Genomic DNA, 19,888 nt, shown 5'->3' with positions numbered 1-19,888 from the left:
TAACAATTATAATTTTTGCAATATACACATGATATAGTTTGAGAATTGAAATCAGATATTCAGTAATGTAGTGACTGGAGGGTGTCTTTTTACCTTTTGGTGAAGATAACAGTAATTTTATAGAGTTCTCTTTTGGAGGAGATTCTAATACATGCTTTCATTAATTTATGCATTGGCAAATATACTCAGGCTTTCCTGCATCAGTATTTGATGTTTAATTTTTAAAATGACTTTCTTCCCTAAGCTGGCATTATATCCCCATATCTTTTTCAATTAAATAATTATATTATTGCCCAAAAAACTTTGCTCAGCAAATGTATCTAATATGTAAATAAAATATTTTCTTATGATTTCTAAAGCACTAATTTATTAAAAACATTTAAAATAGGAAATACATGTTGTAATGTAATAAATAATGCTACTTAATTCTAATCTCAAAAGAAGATAATTTACGGTAACTTAAGTCTTTTTTTTAAAGTGTATCTGTAAGTCTTTGCTCAAGAGAAATATATATTTTAATTGAGATTAAAATATCATTAAGATTTACATTTATTTCACTCCTAGTCTCCTTGTTTGATTTTTTCTCTTTTAAATTAGACATTATTTTAGAAACTGTGACACACCTCTTAATTTTAGAATTTGGTTCTAGTTTTATCTTTATAAAAATGTTCTTTAAAAATACAGCTAGAAAATATTTAATGGCAGTTGAAACGACCTCTAAAAACATTTAAAGTTGGAAACAGATTTAAAATTAAAATAATCTTTAAAACAAAGATCATTATAATAATTAAAACCTCAAATTTTTAAATGTTGCCAAAATGTTTAATTGATCAAAAATTATTTGTGTTTTCAACATTTCAGATTTCTCCACCTGTCTGCTGCTCACTTTGCTATATTCCGTATAACAAATTGGAGGAAACAAACCATTCATACAAAGAATCAATTAATCTAAGAAATAGGTACATCTCAAAATTTCATTAAAAAATGGAAGATTCGATTTTAAAGACTTTTCTGAGAATTGGGTGAATTGAACACACATTAACTGTGTTTTGTACTAATTGTATTAATAGTAATTTTATCTTCTTACCTTATTGAGAAAGGCTGGGTTGGTGTGGGGAGAATTTACATTTATATTTGAGGAATTTTCCTAACACTTGATTTTAATTAAGGAACATGGATTACAGTGAATCAGCTAGCATGGATTTACATAGAGCTTTAGCTAATTGCTTAACTTTCAGAGAAGTCATACTTTTTCAAATGAATCATGAAGAATGTCTTCAAAAGCCAATAGAGAGAAAAAAAATTCAGTTTTTCCTCTGACACAATAATTTGTACTTTCTTTGTAGAAATCTGGAATTAATTCTGATTTTAAAAGGCAACATTTTCAGCAGCTTCGATTTTCTTTCTTCTTTCTAAGTGTCAATTAAAAGCCATGTCTGATGTTTCCTTTTAGTTGGAGCTATTACCCTGAACACTAATAAGGTGATGATGGTGGGAAATATACAAGTACATACTAGAAACAATTTAATTTTATATAACTTACACATAATGAAAATGCATTGACTCTATGCTACATGTTAATTACTATAATGCCATTCATACATTTTTTAAAGTCAAAAATCAACTTTTCAAAGACTTTTACACATGTTATACTATCAAAAGAAACCCAACTGGAGTTCCCAAATTATTTAAATAAACAGATTTATAATTACCACATGGAAATCAATGGAGATTACCTGAATTAATTTTAAGTGTATAAAACAACAGTACATAATAATTGCATATTTAATTTTTTTCCCAAAAATAAAATATGCCCCAGGGGCCAAGCAGTGTCACTGGAATAAATTCCTTTCACAGATGTAAAGGTCTTGATGACAGTTATTTTCCAAGTCCAGGGTCCCACAATCACATCTCTGAAAGATTTTCTACATGAAGTGTTTGAAGAAGTGGTGGACGTGTCACTGATCTCTGAGGTCCATTCCAGGTCTCCTTTAAGGCAGAGGTGGGGCACACAGGAGAAGGGAAAAGGTAATACTGATAAGAGAATCTGAACCAAATGTTGTTGCATGCTAGAAATGATTAGATGCCCTTGTCATGGAGCTGTTACAGAGGTCTGGGGTCAAAGAGGGAAAGAAGAGGTCAAGTGTAGGCACATGAGTACAAAAAATGTTTAGGCTATATAGTGCAGGCAAAGTGAACCCTTAACCTACTCCTAAATCCTCTTTCCTTTTCCTTTCTAAACACCCTTTGGTGCTGCGAAGAGAAGAATGGAGGTGGGTTTTATTGCTACTTATTGACACATATCAGGTTTAGCTACACAATATGTTTGTAATTAAAAGCTTCAGCAAAAATATTCTGCTCCTTTCCTTTGAGGATTTGCAGAGCACAGGCTTAGGGCACTGCTACTGAACTGCCTCTCATTATGCAATGCCTGTTTTAGAAAGTCTATGCCTTATCACCACAGTTACTTTTGGTAGGACCCATGTCTTACACATTCATTCAATAAATATGCACTGAGTACCTGGTAGGTTCCAGGCCCTGTGTTAGACAGTAAACAGATAAACGAAATTCCTTGCTCTCCTGGAGTTTACATTTTCATAGCAAAAACAGGAATGGAACAAAATAAATGAGTAACTTGAGTATCATGTTGGATTGGTTTTTTAATACACACTTTTTACCCATGTGTATTTTAAAACATGTACATTAGCACATTCCAAAATTTATAATGAGTCATATGTTACTTGTTGATATTTTTTCTTTATGGTGGCCCATAAAATAATGACATAAACCTTCAGTGATAACATTTAGGTTTCAACAAAATACAGTAGGCTATAAGGAAGTATTTTGAGAGAAGAATAAAAAGTGGAACCTTGCAATCTTTAGTAGTGTGGTCAGGGATAGCCTCACCGAGAGGTGTCATTTGAGCCCAGGCTTGATAGATGAAGGAGCAAGCCCTGGAAGGCATCCCAAGCAGAGGAAACAGCAAATGCAAATGCCCTGTGAGGAGGATACCAGATCATGCTCTGGGAAATATAAGACCAGAGTAGATGGAAGTGAACAAGGTAAGAACAGCAATAGTAAAAGATGAAATCAGAGAAATCAAGGAAGCCAGACTGTAGAGGGTCTTGAAGACCACTGTAAGGACTTTAGCTTTCACTCTGAGTGAGATGGGGAGCCATAGAGGGCTTTGAGAAGACATAATATGAATTATATTTCAAAAGCAAAAAAGCACCTCTAACTGCTGTGTTGAGAGTGGGTGGACTGAAGAGAACAAAGAGTAAACATAGACCAATCAGGAATCTACTGCAATCTTTCAAGTAAGAGACCAGCATGGCTGTCTCCAGGTGTTAGCAATAATGTGATGAGAAGTGGTCAGATTCTCAACAGATTTTGAAAATAAAGCCCATAACTTGATTGATGCTGGATGCCAGGTTTGAGACACAAAAGTGAGTCATGGATGACTCCCAGGTTTGGGCCCGAAAGACTAGAACTAAGGTGTTACCATCAATCATGCTGATAGTAAGCCAGAGATTCCTCATGCTAAATCATCACGTTTCTGACTGTACAGAGAGAGTTGTGTATCTAAAACTAAACGTTTCAGATAGTAATGGCCAGAGAGTTTTCGCTCACCAAAGGAAGGGAAAGAGGAAGAGAGGCCAGATGAAAGGGGATTAATTACTCTACCAGGTTGCTCACGCACAGTATCTAATTGAATTCCAGCAACCACCTTTCAGTGTTGGTATTACTATCCCCATTTTACAAGTAAGGAGATTGAGCCTCAGGCTGATTAAGTAACTAGCCAAGCTCACATGGCTATGGTTACCTTCGCGGAGGTGGGAGTTTTCCCCTTGGAGCTGGTTGCAGTTCCTTAACCAGTTAAAAGCTTCCAACTCCGCCCCACCCAATTCTCCTAGAGGCATTGAGAATTTCTTTTTCTTTCTCCAGATCAGTGGAAGTATATTTCAGTTGATGCAACATAGTATTGTATGCAAAACCATCCTTCAGCCAAAAATAAATAAAAGGTAAAAAGGGTAAATATCAGACTATCCTCATGACTTTCTTATATCATAATAAATGTTTGAGGCAAAAATTATAAGACCACCTGATGTGATCATCAACATACTTAAAGAAAATAAAGAGAATTACGTATTAAAACTAAGGGCTGAGTGAAGTGGCTTATGCCTATAATCTCAGCACTTTAGGAAGCAAAGCCAGAAGGATTATTTGAGATCAGGAGTTTGAGACCAGCCCTGGCAACATAGTGAGACCTCATTTCTTTAAAAAAAAAATTAAAAATAAGATGGGCACAATGACATCTATAGTTCCAGCTGTTAGGGAGGCTGAGAGGTGAGGATTACTTGAACCCAGGAGGTCAAGGCTGTGGTGAGCTATGATCACACGCTCAGTCTAGCCTGGGCCAGAGAGTGAGTCTGTCTCAAAAAAAAAAAAAAAAAAAAGTAATGAAGCAAGGACCTAAAGGTAAGTAGGCTTTCTACACTTCGCCTGAGGTAGTAAGGCACAGTTGATAACAGTAGACTGCAGTATGTTATACATGTATATTGCAATATGGACAGCAACCACTGAAAAGTAAACAAAGCTATATACTCAAAAACACTGTAAATAAATCAAGATGGAATGAATGAATGGAAATTCATTCTCAGAAATATCTAATTTAAGAAGCTTGTTTTCAACAAAAAAAAATCATTGCATATAAATTTTTAACATCATCATGATGATATGCGATGCTGATCAAAGGATCTTTTGTAAATTCCTGAATTAGATGATGAAAATTTTTAATCATGAAAAAATATAAAATCATTGTAAATGAAAGGTAAAATCAGCCTGACTATGTCAAAGGCAGAAAGCCTGGGCATTTCATAATCATAATCATGTCCTAAACTCATCATTTCATTCATGTTAACATTTGTTTTTAAATTTACTGCCTCTAACCTGATCCAAAGCAGCTGCTTTCCCACAAGGAGGCTTATCTTTTTCAGCATGGAAAATAAAATGGGGTTAAAAATGCAACCAGATCCAGCCCATCACCCCCATCGCCCCCATCACCCCCATCGCTGGGAAGTTTCAGTTCAGAAGAGGATATATGCAGTGCCAGAAGCTCAAACAGTTGGTTTGAAGGCAGGATTATCTTGTTCTCAAGACAGAAGTCATTAGAACAAGGTAGAGGGCTGCTGTGCACAGGCGTCTCCATGGCGCACGAACGCCAGACCCCTTCCATTGTCCTTGGCTGGGATGAACTCTTCAAAGCCGGCCACTCGAAGCATGCAGGTCCTGGCCGAGGTCAGCTCTGCTGCTGCTCACCCGGTGACCCCTGGTCCAAGCAGGCAGAGAAAGGGACACTGCCTCTGTGGAAGATCAAAGCCCAGCTTTACTCACTGTTTCAACTCTCCTGCTCAGGAGGCTGGGGCTGGCTAACGAGGGAGGGGTGGAGGCAGAAAAAGGGAAAGGCATTTTAAGCACAATGTAGAGCATTGCTAGCTTCCCCAAGAAACACTTCACTGAAGTATTACTGGCCATGGTGGCTGAAATGTAACCAGCCAGCTGCCCCTGCCACACAGCATTGAGAAACACAAACAATTGAGGAAAATGCAGGGTTGACACAGGTAATGAAGTGAGCTAAGTCTGGAGAGTGGCTCTCACAGGCAGATGCTCTCTCTCAAGGGCTCTCCTTCCAGCAGAAGTCCCAGACTCATCACAGCTGCCAAAGAAAGATCAGAAGGAGAAAAAGGAGCAACTTGAGGCCACTTTTTCTGAAAGGTATTTGCTTCCCCTTATTTAGACATTGTCCCCACAGCCTGCACAGCAATGACTCCTGAGCCTCCAGGTTAGAGATGTCAGTCACTCAGACTGTTCTGCTATTCTGTGATCAACCATTCTGGTTTGCCTGGGACTTTCCTTCTACCGTCCTCTGTCCCAGGAAATATCTCATATGCTAAAACTCTCACATCCCAGAAAACCTTTCACTGTCATCCTACCTGTGAATCAGCAAGATTGCATAGAAGATGTTTGTGGAAAGGTAACTATAGTAGGTTGCCTGGTAGCCCCTCCCCTCAAAAATATAAATGTCCATACCCTAATCCTTGAAACCTGTGACTGTGACCTTATTTGGAAAAGGGATCTATGCAAGTGTAATTAAAGATCTCAAGATGAGGCTGGGTGTGGTGGCTCACACCTGTAATCCCAGCACTTTGGGAGGCCGAGGTGGACGAATCACGAGGTCAGGAGATTGAGACCATCCTGGCCAACATAGTGAAAGCCCTTCTCTATAAAAATACAAAAATTAGCTTGGCGTGGTGGTGCACACCTGTAGTGTCAGCCACCCTGGGGGCTGAGGCAGGAGAATCGCTTGAACCTGAGAGGCAGAGGTTGCAGTGAGCCAAGATTGCCCCACCACACTCCAGCCTGGTGACAGAGCAAGACTCCATCTCAAAAACAACCACCACCACAACAAAATTAGAGAGGCATGATGGTGCACACCTGTAATCCTAGCTACTTGGGAGGCTGAGGCAGATGAATCGCTTGAATCCTGGAGGTGGAGATGGCTGTGAGCCAAAGTCGTGCCATTGCACTCCAGCCTGGACAACCAGAGCAAAACTCCATCTCAAAAAAAAAAGAAAGATCTCAAGATGAGCTCATCCTTTAGGGTTCACTCCTATAGGAAACAGGAGATGAGAAGACAAAGAGACTCAGAGGGGAAGGCAATGTAAAACCAGAGGCAGAGATGCCAGCACTCACCAGAAGCAGCAAGAAGAAAGGAACAGGAATGGAATCCTTCAGAAGGAGTGTGACCCTGCTGACCCTGGACTTTTGGCCTCCTAGTGTTCAGAACTGTGAAAGAATAAATTGTTCTCATTTTAAGACACCCAGTTTGTATTAATTTGTCATGGCAACCAAGGAAAACTAGAGCTTGGCACCTGGGTGCCTTCCCTGAGGCTACAAGTGAAAATTTTTTGGTGAAGACACTGGATGGCTAGCAGGTGAAACAGATAAAGTATGAAGTCAATTAGGCCAAGAAAGAGCATTAAGATGAAACTTAGGAGTTGCATTAGTCCATTTTCATACTGCTATGAAGAAATACCTGAGACTGGGTAATGTACAAAGAAAAGGAGGTTTAATGGACTCACAGTTCCACATGGCTGGAGAGGCCTCACAATCATGGAGGAAGGCAAATGAAGAGCAAAGCCATGTCTTACATGGCGGCGGGCAAGGGAGTCTGTGGAAGGGAGCTGCCCTTTACAAAACCATCAGATCTTGTGAGACTTATTAACTATCACATGAACAGCATGAGAAAAGCCCATCCCCATGATTCAATTACCTCCCACCAGGTCCCTCCCACAACATGGGGGGTTTATGGGAGCTACAATTCAAAATGAGATTTGGGTGGGGACACAGCCAAATCATATCAGGAGTCAACAATGAGTTTAGCAAATTGACTTTTCTCATAAACACTGTTTATGCACAAATTGGCGTGAGGGGGAATATATGTATATGTTATTTTTTGCCCCCATAGGATGTTTGACAGTAAGTAAAATATTCTCATATGTATGTATAATATATAAAATATATATTAAGAGGGTTTATATATATATGTGTGTATGTGTATATATATATATATATATATATACTTTTCATTTTCATATAAAAAGAATTATCAATACCATTTGTTGACTGACAGCCTGATCTTACTGACCTCCCTCAGATATGCGTATGCTCCCACTCAATAATACATTCACATATGAAACTTCTCTGGGTGAACTTACATTTTTTTCAAGATGAAGGAATCACCTAGTTTTACTCCCATTTATAGAAAAACAAAGTGCTTTATACATTTCCCTTTTTTAATGTTTTTATTAGTATATAATAATTATACATATGTATGGGGTACATGTGATATTTTAATACATGCACACAGTGTGTAATGGCCAAATCAGGGTATTTAGGATATCCATCACCTCAAACATTTACCATATCTTTGTGTTGGGAACATTTTAAGTCTAGCTATTTTGATATATGCAATACACTGTTAACTATAGTCACCCTACTGTACTATCACACACTAGAACATCCTTCTATCTAACTGTATGATGGTATTAATTAACCAACCAATAAACTCTTCATTTCCCTCCTACCTCTATTCTTTCCAGCCTCTAGCAACTATCGCTCTTCTCTCTACCTCCATGAGACCCACTTTTTTTGGCTTCCACATCTGAGTGAGAACACGTAATATTTGTCTTTCAGCGCCTGGCTTATTTCACTTGCCATAATGACCTCCAGTTCCCTCCATGTTGCTGCAAATGACAGGGCATTTATACTTTTTAATGGCTGAATAATATTCCATTGTGTTTATATATGATATATACAATGTGTTATACATATGTTTATGATATATTATGTATAATGTGATATATATGTGATATGTGTATAATTTTATATATATCACATTTTCTTTATTTATCTGTTGATGGACATTTAGGTCGATTCCATAGTTTGGTTATTGAGGACAGTGCTGCAATAAACATGGGAGTCGGATATCCCTTTCATATGCTGATTTCCTTTCCTTTGAATAAATATCCAGTAGTAAGACTGCTGACTCATATTGTTGTTCTATTTTTAGTTTCTTGAGAAACCTTCATAATGTTTTCCATAATGGCTGTACAAATTTACATTCCCACCAACAGTGCACAGCCTCACCAGCAATTAGATCTTTTGCTAACAGACTGAGGGCCAGAACATCTCACTCAGCAAAGCTTTATACTGAAGACATTACAGTTCAATATTATTATTGAAATTCTTGGAGGCTAAAGATGAGAATGTAAAAAGCAAATGCATGAAATAACTTTGAAAGCTACAATAAAAGAGATGCTACAATTAGCATTTTAGCCCATTAAACACACTTTAAAATCATTATAGAGCACACTTCGAATGATGTGACAAGTAGGGAAAAAGTCTACCAACATCCCCAAAAGTCTACTGATCTCCCCAGAGATATTGGCAGAATTTTTTCATAGGAAAAAGGTGGTAAAGAATATGTTTTGTGTTTTCTAACCCTCTGCACTACAGTGTATACCAGGCCAGACGGGTTCTATTACTGATGTCAGTGACTATCTGCTGCAGCCCACCAAGAGCAGCTAGCTGTGATTTATCTGTTTGTCCACTTGTTTTTCGTCCAACTCAGATGGTTAGACATTCTCAGCACACCGTTGGAAAAGCCACTTTCCCCACCAAACTGTGTTTGTTTAAAGTAACAGATAATAGATCACTGAATTCCACAGCTACAAGTAAAATCTAACTTTAGTCCTAAATGTTGACGTACTTTCCTCTATAACCATTAATCAGAGCAATGAACAAATGGAACATGTGACTGCTTTGCCCTTTACCATTTCTCTTCCCACAAGCCTTAGTCTGATGACTGTTGGAGTTAATCTGTAAAATGGCAAAGCATGAATAGATAAATTTAAAAATCAAAAAGAGATAGGAAGTGGGAAGGAAAAGAAATAAAGTGCACAGATGATTTGCAACATGATTAATCAGTCCTTGAATAATCAAGATCTAAACGTACAGGAAACATAAGTCATAATGACTGAGGAGGAAAAAATGAGGCAGTCACAATGGAAGTGCTGAGGCCAACAGGTCCTCTATAGGACCTCTCAGGAGCATGACAGCATGACTTCTGGTATGATGCCTGCTGTGCATTTCAGAGCCTAAGAAATGAAATTTACATTAGGAGAGCAAAGGAAGGACTGAGAAATAATTCAGCCTCAGGTAACTGGCTGCCCGTCATTACAGACATCACTGAGGAGAGGAAACAAAATCAAAAATTACCACAGAAGTTGCCAAAACACAAGCTCAAATAAAACAAAGTCAGATGGCATGGAAGCCTCGCATGACTATATAATAAAAAAAAAAAATTACTAAATAAAACCAAATTTTGCCCCACAAGAAGAATGGTGAAAACTTTTAACCAATTAGAGAAACTCTATCACAATCAAATATGAGCCATGTAATGATTACATGAAACGGTAAACATTTAAATAATATAATTAAATACAAATGTAAGGTTTTTGTTTTCTTCTTTTTGTGCGCTTGTTTTTTCTGCTTTTATGGTCAGCAGCCTAATGTAGTGATTTAATTACCTCAGAGTCAGTCAGTTAAGCTCGCTGTCTGAAAACAGCCTTTTCACAATGCCCTAAACTGACCTGAAGTGAAACTCAAATTCACCCTTTGTGCCCAGGGTTTTCCCGACAACAAAAGAGGTATTGGTTCTCCATTCCCCAGATACCAGCCCTGGGCTGGTTTCCAGTCTCTCTCCTCCTCCCTAAGTCTCCTTCCTCTAGCCGGTCTTTGCCCTGACTCCACCCTCCGCTCACTCCCCACTCCCCACACACACTGGAAAGGAATGCCAAATCTGCCATCTTGTTTCTGTGTTATCACAGTCAAGAGCCTGGAGGTTGTCCTTTATTTCCAGGGGCATAAAATTCCTGTCTCTAACAGCTCTGACCTTGGTTATGGCAACCAACCATGCAACTGCTTCAAGAGAAGTTCTCGTGATCATGTTTTGGAGTCACAGGTAGGAGGAGGAATCAGAAACACTACCTGATGGAATGAACTGGGCAACCACATGGCCCATTGGAAGAACTGGAATTAGACCAGGGAGCATTTAAATTCACTCCTTAGATTCAGATCCTACCTAACTAAAGAGAAATACTTTCTACAAAAAAGAAGGGCTTTAATGAACAGGGAAGGATTGCCTGATATGTCTTAGTTGGCTTTTCCTGTGCAAACCACACTGCATGTGACATGTACCAAGGTTACAGCACACTTGAGAACATGTGATGCTTGAGGGTAAAAACAATACTCAGGTCCTTGTGAGGAACCATCCCCTTACCCTCAGTTACTCAGTTGGTACATTCGAATTCTCTGTTGGGAGCTCTGTGTACAAATTTTGGATATTTATCCTTTTCAAAAAGTAGCAATATATCATAATACTGAATATATAATGGTAGTCAATGCCGTGGGAAAAAGTATAGGAGAAGAAAAAGCAAGCATCAAGACTTTCTTAAATTGTTTAAATATGGTACAGGATATGGGGTATCCATCTGAATGTTAATTTGTTTAGTTCAATATGCTTTCTCTGTCTGTTGGCTAGAGTCTAAGAAAATATCTAACATAATAGAACTTTAAAAAACTGATATTAAAATCTTCACACTTAAACTTCTTCTGCATTAAAAAAAAGAATAAATGAATACACGATGCATAATGATTCACAAGTGTCCCCTGATAACGCTGAAAGATCAAACCACAATTAGAAGCTTGTTCACAAACAACAACTTCTATAGCAATCTTATTCTACAATCTTGTTAAAACAGAGCCTCACTGAGAACTGTGTAGTCTGCTCCTTCCATAATTTCTTCAAATCACTTCTATAACTTACTTTCTAGAGAAAGCAATCAGTGTTTATACTTCATTATTCCACAGCCTATGATTCTCAGGTGCAGCTAATGTGTGGGGCAATATGTTTAAAGAGACTAATGACATGAATTTTTGTTGTTCAGAGATTTGCAGATTGTCTTATGCAGGTTGACTTGCTTCTGCGGTTCAATTTCTTTAATTGTGAAAAGGATAGTAGCTATGTGTCATTCTCAAAGGGAGAGGATTTGAAGAGAAAATCACAATCAAGCAATTGGTCAGTATAAATTTGTGCCCTTTGGCACAGGGTGAAGACAGGTAGGTGGTGATAGATAAGCAGATACAACCTCCTTGTTGAAGGATGTGGATATAAATACACTCCATCTCTATCAAGATCTGTTTTAAAAAAAAAAAAGAGCAAAGAGATTTAAGCTATGGCATAGCATAGGTGAGTGAAATGAAAGAAAAGCCTGTATTTCTATGGAGATTATTTAAGTTTTTATGAAAATTATAGAATCCTTTTCTCTATATTTTTGAATGGATTCTTATTTCATTTATGTGGCTATATCCAAATAATAGAATGAATTCTTAGGGATACTTTCAAAACAATTATTTCACTTCACAGGATGGTTTAAATGTTAAAAATAGATCAATAGTGAATTTATATTTAAATAATTTCAAACAAATATGGGTATTTCCAGTCGCATTGGAATTGTTATTGCAGTACTAGAGAACATTTATTTTGTGCTTAATCCATTATAAACTGCTGCTTGTTTGCAGGGGCTATTTAAGGTGGTGCAATATGGCTTTCTGATAAGAGTTCATTTGTGCATACCTAGCTCTGAATACCCAAACATATGGCAATCTGTTCCACCAAATGCTACTCAGTAGTCTGCTGTTGCCTTTACTATTTCCATTAAAGAAGGCACTGTAGTGATTTCTACGGCAGGTACAAGATGTGCATATTTCTGGGTCAAACCAACTAAAATCAGGCACTGCACTGATGCAAAAAATGGGTTAGTGAATTTCAACCCAAAAAGATGGCTTAGGTTCCAGCCCCTTTTACCTTATGAAATAATTAATCTTAAGAGAGATACCAGTTTTTGCAATTAGCATGTATTACTTTTGTAAAAATCTAAAAATAAAGAACCAAATGTGGAAAAAATAAAATAGCATCAAAATTATTAGCAATTAGACTCTCCTGGCTCTTCTGCCTCTTAGTCTCACTTCCTTCCCTTCCACCTCCACATACCCTCCAGACCCTTTGGACTGGCTGGATTTCCCTGATTATACCAGGTACTTCACACCTGCCTAACACTGCCTAGAAAGCCAGCCCTTCTTCCTCCTGATGAAAGCACACTTCTCCTCCAAGATCTAGTTTAGCCCCACCTCCACTGGATAGCTGTCCTTGACTGTTGTGGCTAGCCAACCTGAGGCTACTAGAGCATGTCACCCCAGTCCTGTAAAGCATATCACCCCAGTTCTGTAGAGCATGTCACCCCAGTCCTGTGTCCCCTGGTTGTGGGATTCTATTTTTCTGGTAGTATTTTTCTCATATCAGAATCCTTAAAAATTAAGTCAATTTTCATTTCTATCCTGTTTCCAGGACCTACCCCGGAGGCTAGAAGATGAGAGATCTCAGAAACATAAGTAAGATACAATTTTAAAATGCATCTAGCTTACTGTGATAATCAGCTCAGGTTTTTATTAAAAACCAAAACATAGATATAATGGCTTAAGTTATAGATATTTATTTCTGGAGACTGGAAAATCCAAGATCAAGTTGTTGGCAGATTTGGGTTTTGGTGAGGGCTCTCTTCCTGGCTTGCAGACAGCTGCCTTCTTGCTATATCCTCACATGGAGAAGCATAGAAGTTCTGGTGTCCCTTACTCTTCATATAAAGGCACTAATCCCATCATAGGGTATCCACACTCATGACTACATTTTAATCTAATTTTCCTCCTGAACCTTCACCTCCTAATACCATCACTTTTTGGGTTAGGACTTCAGTATGTAAATCCTGGGGAGACACATAACACTTACCTTCTCCAGTCACTATCCAGAAAAGTATTATAGCTCATTGTTGCCTAAGTATCAAAGTGCTATTGCTGTTATTAAAATTTGACCATTCTTCAATCATTATAAATGCTATAAATATGTACTCAATAGTACTCAAAACAATTATCTGATAACATTGAAAATAAAAACATAAAACAAGCACAACTTCACACACACAAAAACAGTAAAAGAAATGATTAGTTAACCTGGCCTGTAAGGAGTAATATTTTCATCCCCTAATTTGCATATGATAAAATTAGGAGTTGCCTGCATTTGGAAGCAAATTGTTATAAAGCATCAAGAAAATTGATAAGAATATTTACATTTTTAATACACACATATATAAATATGAATAGATGATTGATAGATAGATAGATAGATAGATAGATAGATAGATAGATAGAGCTTGGCTGTGTTCCCATGAAAATGTCATCCTGAATTGTAATTCACAATTCCCATGTGTCATGGGAGGTGATTGAATTATGGGGGTGGGTCTTTCCTGTGTTGTTCTCAGGATAGTGAATGAGTCTCACAAGATCTGATGGTTTTAAAAATGAGATTTTCCCTGCACAACCTTTGCCTGCTGCCATCCAAGTAAGATGTGACTTGCTCCTCCTTGCCTTCTGACATGATTGCGAGGCCTCCCCAGCCACATGGAACTGTAAGTCCATTAAATGTCTTTCTTTTGTAAATTGCCCAGTCTCAGGTATGTCTTTATCAGCAGTGTAAAAATGGACTAGTCCATATACATGTGTATATATGGCTCAGGTATACAGCAAACTGGGAAGGAAATGTGAGCTTTCACCTTACAAAAGAATGTTTGATCCCTCTTTTTCACAAAGAGATTTTGCAACTGGTGCCCACGCAAAGGAAGAACTTGTGACTAAACAGTCTATATTCTAGGGATAAAACTAGGAGGCAATATCTACACATGAACAAGCAAGAGGCATGAGGGAAGGGGATGCTAGAATTCAGTAAAATTAATTCATTTCTAGTTAATGCCTGAATGCAATGGCTTTTAAAACTTGTTTGTGTGGAATGAGCCTCAATCCATACATTAGGAATCATGTTTGTTTGCTGCCTACATCGATTTTTTTAAAGTGAACCACTTAGTGTTAGCTGTGCAGGCTCTTGTTTTCTCAAATGTTTGTCTGAGCTTACGCTACCCCACACTATAAGCCTTTCATTCTACTCTCCTAACCCTCACATCCTTATCATGCCTGAGGATTTCCTTACTTTCCTCAAGACATAGTTTTCTCTACTGCAATGGCTAATTTTATGTCTCAATTTGGCCTGGCCATGGTAACCAGATATTTGGTCAAGCACCAGTCTAGATGTCCCTGTGAAAGTAATTTTTAAATGAGATTAACATTTAAATCAGTAGATTTTGAAGAATGCAGACAGCTCTCCATAATGTAGGTGGGCAATTCATTCAATCAGTAAATTAGTTAAAGGTCTTAAAAGGCAAGACTGACATCCCCGAGAAAGAGAAAAATGTCACTCTTCTTTGTCTACATACGCACAAACACACACACACACACACACACACACACTCTCTCTCTCTCTCTCTCTCTGTCTCTCTCTCTCTCTCTCTCTTTCGTTTCTTTGGAGAACCTAACTTATCTCTCTCTCTCTCTCATTTCTCTGAAGAACTTGACTAATCCAACTACCTTAAAAATCCCATTTACATTTTAAAAATGTAGATAGGATTATTATTGCACTAGTCTTAATGTCTGGCTTTATAGTTATGGCTGTGCCCATTGGAGCTTGAGATCATAAAAGGCAGCACCTGTGTCTTAGTCTTCTTTGCCAATCCTGCAGCACTAGTATATCTTGCATGCAATGTGTACACAGAAATGCAATTTAATATAAGTTTAATAGACAGGAAAGAAGTAAGTCACATAGATTTGGTCACAACCTGGTACTTCTGTTTTCCTGAACCCTAAGAAGTACAAACTCCTTAAAGTAAGTTCAGCATTCAGATTGATGTTATAAAAATCTCTAATATCTGTGGTCTTCAAATACTTCTCTTTAAAATAAAGCCATTGGAATAGGTTAGTAGTTCTCAAATTGTGCTACAGGGGTTCCCTAGTGGTTCCTCAAAGGAGAAAGCTTGATGGGGCCCCAAATGGCCTATATGTTGTTAATTTGATTCCTATACCTATCCCCTCCTCTGAGCAGATCCATTTTGATTAATTTCACATATACATCCATACAATACTACATTTCAGTAGCTAAAAATTAAAAAAAAAAAAAAAACCTTTAGAAACCATGAGGCTAGCTGATCTGAGTTTCCTTCCAGTTCTAAGTTTCTTAAGATTGTTTTGCATCTAGTTTGCAGGTTTATTTTAACTTTTCTTCTGAAAGATTATTTCTGCTTGAATTATTATTTTAATCCAGGCTTGCTCATACAAGAGGCATGCCAGGGTCTTATCTTGTAGAGTGAGTGGTAAGAAAGAGGGAGAGTTTTGGAATTCGACCAGTTAGGGGCAGCTGCATGCAGGCAGCTGGATATTCTAGGGCCCAGGAGAGACACTGAGGGGCTGATTGAGACCCCTGTGGCCATCTAAGGAGCTCTGCCCTTGGAGACCGGGAAAAGGGTGGTTCTGCCTCAGTAGGCAGTAGAGTCTCAATTTGGGATAAAAAGTTTATCCTTAGCAAGATCTCACTGTATGGATGGAGCTAAGATCTGCAGCTGTCAAAAATGTTGTGAGGCACTCAGACTTAGCCATGTCAACTGGGGGCTTAAGGAAAGACTCCAGTATAGGCAAAGGACCAGAGAACCAGAAGAATACAAGGCAAGGTGCAGACGGGGCCAGAACCAAGGCAAAGGCAGGTAGACATGAGGCTCCCTGGAAATCACCCAATCTCTCTTTTGCTGGACAAGTCCATTTTCAGATTCCACTAGCTAGCAAAATAATGCTTTGGTTGAACTTCTGTCTTCAATAAGATTGGTTCATCCTTAGTGTGGACCAATAGGAAGAGGTGTCAGAGATTTTTGCTGAGAGAGGAAATCATGGAGAATATTTTAAATGAGTGCTGGAGAATAGTGTCCAGAACATGAAAGACATTATCTCATGATATGCTGAACTAGTCAGACCACATATAAGCATTAATTCTTAAAAACCTGGAACTGCCTTGAGCTGTTTTGTTGAAGTAAGAGAGATATCTACACAGCACTGACTCATGGACAAGGCATAAAATGCGCTGAAGTACATTTTATGTACAAAGCGTTGCTTTGTAACCATGAATTCAAGACACGTTTCAGAGTGATTTTAACAGCTTGACAGCATTGTTTCTTGACAGCATTGTTTCTTGACAACAGTAAGAGTGATGATTTGCAACCAGTCTTAGTGAGATTCCAACAGGACTCTGCCATTAGATCTGGTTATAAGGCAAGAAACATGGCTACCTGACCAGAAAGTTATAAGGAACCCAAGTCAAGAATTCATTTTGGGATTCCTGTTCCAAGGTTTTCTTCGTACACTTTGGTGTTTTTCTCATCCAAGAGGAAAGCATGTCCAGGATATGCTAGACGTGAAGGGAGCACAATTAGAGCTTGGTCCAGACTTTCGTCCCTTGCTGTGAGCCATCCTTTGGCTGTGATGTACATCTTTATTTTAATGTTCTTGCTATATTGTATCTTTTTGCTTTCAATAAATAGTAAATCCGTAAGCACTGTCTTTTTAGGTTCCCTGAATCTCCTTTAGCAATTGAACTCTGTGGGTGTCACCATTATCACACCTGGAAACCAAATTTTCATAGGAATTGTGTGCAAAGATGGAGACCAAACTGAAGAATAATCTGAAGCCATGTCACATAATGAAGATTTGAAAGAAGTATAGAGGCTTAATTTAGGGAAAAGTTCTAAAGAACTGTACTATGTAATAGTGTTTTTGTTTGTGTCTCTTTCAACTCAAAGATTGCATTATTAATTTGTCACATACCTCTAGAAGGCCAGACATGGCAGTAGAATGATAGTACTTGGATGAGCTTAAATAAGAGAACAAAATATCCAACAATGTTGGCTGTTTTAACCGAAATGGATTTCTCTGTATGGTTGCAAGTTCCCTGTTTCTAGAAGGTTTGCGAGACTGGATACCAACATTTCCCATATGTATTGATGGTACCATTGTTTTCACTTGGAGATTAGACACAACCATTTCTACATTCCCTCTCAATTCTAGTATTTTAGAATTCTAATATTTTTGAGAGTATAGCTTAGAACCCCTATTACAATGACATCGATTCATTAACTTTATTCCTTACTTATATCAAGTCTTCTATATTCCCTATGACTGAATATATTATGCAATGTATGTACCCCAACTCCTTCTCTGCCTGTCTGAAAAAATGAACAACAAAGACCCAACTCAAAGTCTTTAAAAAAACAAAGCCTTATGTTCTCACAGATGTCCTTGTGATTAACAGAAGAAGGAACAAAGGGAAGCTGTAACAGAGAATTTTCACTACCTCTGGGATGGCTGCTGAGAGCTGGAATAATGTATCCAAGAAACAAATACAATGGAAGAGTGTTAGGCACCAGAAAAACTCACTGCCCATCAAAGCATCTAGGGCCTCAAGGTGCCAGCTTGGTTCCTTGAGGAGCAGCACACCAATGTACCCCCAATAAGTTCAAGAGCATCCAGCCAGACAAGAGACTCAAAAACAGACAAGTGTGCTGCAGAGACTGACGCTTCCTGGAGAGAAGAGGTGTTCTCACTGCATTCCAAGTCTGAGCTGCTGTTGATGGGGCATCGAGGGGGCAAGAGATTGGTTCCAGATTATCCTGCAGCTCAAGATCTGGAGACTTAGGGGTTGTGGGTGGAAAAGCAAACATCCATTGGCTTCTGAGTCAGTAGGAATTGAGAACAGTTTAAAAAGTCAATTCTAAAAGATGGAGCAAGAGAGGATGATAGCACTTAAAATAAGGCCTGATCACAGGAATATTCAGCGCAGAGGAGTGGGTCTGGGGAGGTACAAGAGTCTTGGAGAGAGGAAAACAGCCCTTTACAGCAGAGTGGGCTGTGGGTGGGAGACACTAGGATGCCAAGTTAGCTCTGGCAGCAAACACCCGCATTCGTACTCCTGTGGTAATACAGGAAGGAGCCCTAGACTTTTCTACTCAAAATGACTCCTAATAAAATGCAGTCAGTCCAGTAAGTTTCCTCCAGAAAGGTAGCAAAGCCCCTCTCCTCAAATCTTCAGTACAGGGAATAAGCCATTACAAAAAGCCTGGGAAGAAGTGGGCAGCTCCCCCGCTCGTCAAGCACCACCGTCAATCATGACCTAACACTTCATAAATAACCCAAAGAGAAAAACTTTCTTCAGTTGCATTTAAGCCAGTGAGGTGTATATAGCTTTAACAGATCCAGGACACTTATCTCAAGCTGGGAGTGTAATTTCACGGTAATAATTTGCTTAAAAGTGTTGCTGATTGCTTCCTATTTCCCCCGTGTTAATGACTTTTGCACCTTTCCACTATTCCTTTTATATGTGCTGCTACGGCCATTACCCTACAGGAGGCTGTTTGGACAACACAGGACCTTTCCATAGGCTGCTAAGGCCTATACTGGACACTCTCGATATTTGAAAAGTCTCCTTCATATAATTTCCTTTTTTTTTAAGGTTTTTTTTTTTTTTACTTCTGTCAATACATGCTGTTTCACAATCACTACTGCTCTTGCAGTGCCTATATTCATGAAGCGATTGAACAAAGGTAATTTGCTGTTCATAAATTTCCCAGTGACTGAAACCAGCTTGCAAAAGGTGGTATGGAAAGCTTCAATTTGGATATATAAAAGAATATATCTCGTTTTGGCTAGAAGTCCAATGTGGAATATCTTGGAAAGTGAGTTAGTGGTCTGAGGGTCATTTGAGAGCCTCTTAGTAGCTACATTTTTAAAGCAACTGATGCTTGCAGATTTTGGAAAAATATTTTCTTCTCCTATTGGCAATGATTCCAAGTTTGAACGATGAAATAGCTTTTCCCATATTTTATGAAGAAAAAAATAAACAGCATGTTCCTCATGTAACCAGGGAACATAATGCTTGGAAATGCCAGGGAGTAAGGGCACATACAGCAAATAAACACTGCTGTGGTTCAGCTCCACCTCTCAACCTATCTTCTCCCCTTTCAGTTTCAACCCATCTCTTCTTTCCATTTATTCACCTTCTTCCAGCCCTTCCTATCCATTGTCTTTCTTTAGACTTTCCTCAGATGTATGCAGTGTTCTCTTCTATTCTTATCTGTGATGCCTGCCCTTCTCACCTCACTTTCATTCCACCAGAGGCAGGGCAGTCCTGAGATCAGAGAGGTGGACAGACAGCAAACAGTGGGTGCTCCTCAGGTTCAGGCATTTGATTTCACAGCCCAAATTCCCCATTTCAGCCTGAAGGTGTGCA

This window comes from Cebus imitator, unplaced genomic scaffold, assembly GCF_001604975.1.
Source record: "Cebus imitator isolate Cc_AM_T3 unplaced genomic scaffold, Cebus_imitator-1.0 Scaffold81, whole genome shotgun sequence".
Lineage (NCBI taxonomy): Eukaryota > Metazoa > Chordata > Mammalia > Primates > Cebidae > Cebus > Cebus imitator.
This window is presented reverse-complemented; position numbering follows the sequence as displayed.